Source organism: Ischnura elegans, chromosome 11 (genome assembly GCF_921293095.1).
Source record: "Ischnura elegans chromosome 11, ioIscEleg1.1, whole genome shotgun sequence".
In the NCBI taxonomy this organism is placed as follows: Eukaryota; Metazoa; Arthropoda; class Insecta; order Odonata; family Coenagrionidae; genus Ischnura; species Ischnura elegans.
The window spans coordinates 90,096,863-90,100,837 of NC_060256.1; positions in this window are offsets into that span (position 1 = coordinate 90,096,863).

Sequence of the window (3,975 nt, forward strand, 5' to 3'; positions counted from 1 at the left end):
CGGGGTAGTATGCAGGTTTAAAATAAATCATGACGAAAACTCAAGCACATAGGCCACTAGTGTAACAAAAGTAGCTCTCAGAGAAATGATCAGGAGACTTATAGTACCACAATCACGCAACACGAAGAGAAAGTACAAGGTATATATGCGTTGGTGATCGATGTGACGGCATAGCTCGGACGCTTCCGGATATCAGCAAAATCGGCAGCTTACTGATTAAAATTTAAAATTCTTGCCATTATCAATTTGCTAGAATGAGCGCTACGCATTTTTAGTCAAGATCGTAAAATAGATAGATAGGATTTTGTCTTACAATTAGACAATTTATGTCGATTGAAGTTATTCTTCTTAAATACTTCTCACACTTTCTTTCGATTTTACAATTGGAAAATGCTATTTTCAAGGATGCAAGAGATTTTAATTACCAACCAATGCATTTACAATCGCAGGTAAGCCTGTTCCATTGGAAAAGCAAGTCGGCAACCGAAATCAAGACAGTTGTCTCAACGGATGTCTATAATCCTTATTTTAAATGTGTAATTTTTCCTCTCAGTTAAGTTGTATCTGCAATATCTTAAGAAATAAACAATTTTTATTTTTATTATTAAATCATTGTATTTTCACCTACATGAGAGGTATACGAAGGGCAACAGCATATTTTTTTGTAATGTTCATAAATATATATTGTAAAGGTAAATTACATAAATAAATAATGAAGAGAGATTAACATTATGTAATTTCAAGAACTTTCTCGACGAACAATGGTAGTGAATATTTTCGGGTTTCAAACCAGATTAGGTCCTTCACAACTGAGGAGGGTCTAAGAAGGTAAGAAACCTGAAAAATCTTCACCGCAAGGGATTTACATTGAAAATAGGTAAGCAATCAAAAATATATCGCATTTGTCGTAAAAACTGCCTGTAAAACCGATCATCCTTCATCTTAAACGTCATCAAGTGACTAATTACTTCGATCAATAAATTTTATGATTCCATAACCTTTTCTCATCCAAAAAGATGTATCGTATTCATTGACAAGCACATAAAAATGTCAATTCATGGCATTAAATATAGCCTGGACGTGAAACACTCCTTGGAAAATTGCTGGGGATAGCGGCGAACCCATGGCTACACCCTCTGTCTGCTCGTAGAATTGTCCATCGAATGAGAAATAGGTCGAAGGCATCCGAGCATCAAATTCACCATGGAAAAAGAGACAAATGGCCAACTCCCGTTCCTCGACATTCTAATCCAGAAAAAGAAAGATGGAAGCCTGGGACACAGCATATACAGGAAAGCGACTCACACCGACCTATATCTTAACAATCAGAGTCATCACCACCCGTCACAGAAGCAAGCTGTGCTGTCTACTCTATTGCACAGAGCGAAGAAGATTCCCGATAACGAGAGCATCCAGAATGAGATAAAGCACCTGAAGATTACGTTTCGGAAAAATGGCTATAGCAAACATCAGATTTCTGAGGCCCTAAAAAGGACCTTTAACAAGCCCATTGGCGGCATAAGAGAGCCGCAAGAAGAGCCGACCGCGAAAGCCTTTCTTCCCTATGTCTCCACAATATCCGGAAAGATACAACGCATTCTAGGCAGATACAATATTAAGACAATTCATTTACCACCTCCAAAGCTCAGGGATCAACTGGTGAGAGTAAAGGATCCCCTCGGACTGAAGACACCAGGAGTCTACGAAATTCCATGCGAGTGCGGAAAGAAATATATTGGAGAGACCAGTCGGACTATTGAAACCAGAACGAAGGAACATCAGAGGTACTTACGGCTGGCCCAACCGGAAAAGTCTGCAGTGGCGGAGCATAGCATCAATGAAGATCATGCCATACAATGGAAGGAGACGAAACTGCTATGCCGAGCACATGGCTACTGGGACCGCCTTGTCAAGGAAGCCATTCAGATCCGCGTCAACCGCAACAACTTCAACAGGGACACTGGTTTCCAAATCAGCAATGCTTGGAGACCAATAATGAAGTCTATTATATACGACAAAAATGGCGGGAAAACCTCAACAAGCGTGAACCAATCAGGTTACACCTGAACTCGGATGGAGTGTATATATACTGAAAAATTTTTGAAGAACGGCATTCGGAAGATCCCCTGAGGATGATCAGCAAGTCGCAGATCGAAACGTCGGGAGACATGGACGACATCAACCGGTGGAAAACCCGAGAAACCTTTCTGTAACACCTTTCATTTACGTAATTACACATCCACAATGGATCCAGTGTACTCGGTGAAGGGAACAATAGGGAATATCGGTCAAAGTCAATGGGCATGAGATATCTCATCTGAAACCGATCGGTTGAGTAGCATCGGGTCTGCTTTTGTATTCGTGCAGGCACTTGAACACGAAATTGTCATTTCTATACCTGATCGCTCAATCAATGTTATTTTTCTCATACTTGAATGATGGAGATTCACCGCAAACATCGTAGTTTGATACCTTGATTAAAATTTTGTATCGTGGCTCTCTTTCAAAGTCTCATTTTTTTCGGTGTATGCCAATAGTACTTGTCTATAGCAAGAGTCTATAAACTACATCTACTTAATACGCCGCAAGCCGCCTAAAAGGCGTATGGCAGGGGGTGTTAGGACACCAGCCGTTTACAGCTATAAAAAAAATGAAGTGCTCTAACGAGGTTGGGACTAGCGTTTATTAAAGTCCTTTATGGTTCGAGGGAAAAAAGAATTCGCATATCTATCCGTTCGGCAAATATCTCTCTTAATTTATCGCTTCTATCGGACCAGGAAATATTGTGTGGCTCTAATATTATGCTCTCTGTGTCGCTCTGAAAGATATCCATTCTCAATTGTTCAAGCAATCTAAGCCTAGCGCGCAGCCTCCGAGTCTCCAACGGCTCCCAGCCTAATTCGCTTAATATCTGGGTAACACTGTCTGTACGCCCGTAGCAGTTTTTGACGAAACGCGCAGACTTCCTTTGAATTTTATTCAGTTCGCGGATTAAGTCTTTCTGCACCGGATCCCATATGCTCGCTGCATATTCAAGGTGCGGTTGGACGAGAGCGAAATAGCACCTTTCTTTTACTTTCTCATCCGAAAATCTTCCCACAATACGCTTGACGAATCCTAATTTCTTCAGGGCTATGCCGCAAATATTCTTTATACGTGTTCCCCACGTGAGGTTCGAGGTTATCGTAACTCCCAGGTACTTCACTTCGTCTGTTGCCTTTATGTTAATACCATCCACTGCATAAACATGGTTGGAGTTGGACGAATTCCGCAAGAAATGTACCGCCATGTATTTGCTCAGATTAAGTTCGAGTCCCCACTCTTGGCTCCGCAAATGAACGTTGTTTAAGTCAGATGATAGAATTTCATAGTCAGAGTGATCACTAATTTCGCGATAGATGACAGCGTCGTCAGCAAATAAACGTATTTTACTGCTAATGCGGGAGCAGAGATCGTTAATGTATGTAATGAACAACAGGGGGCCGATTACGCTTCCTTGTGGAACACCTGATGTAACTTTTTCACCATCGGAGCTAATTCCGTTAAGAACAACTTTTTGTTTACGATCTCTGAGAAAGTCGCGTATCCAGTTTAAAACTGTCTCGTTTAATCCGCATGACTGTAATTTGTATAAAAGTTTGTTGTGAGGTACAGTGTCGAAAGCTTTCTTAAAATCTAGAAATAGTGCGTCAACTTGTCTTTTCAATTCACCAGATTTTATAACGTCGTGAAGAAAGAGCGCGAGCTGTGTTTCGCATGCTCTACCTTTTTGGAATCCGTGCTGACAGTAATGGAGGAAGTTACGTCTGTCCAAGAAAGGCATGATATTGCTAACGACGATATGCTCAAGTATCTTGCCTATAATCGATGTTAATGAAATCAGACGGTAGTTGCCTGGGTCATGTCTGTTTCCCTTTTTGAATATGGGTGTAACGCTTGCAATTTTCCAGTCTGGCGGTAACTTCCCTTCGGAGA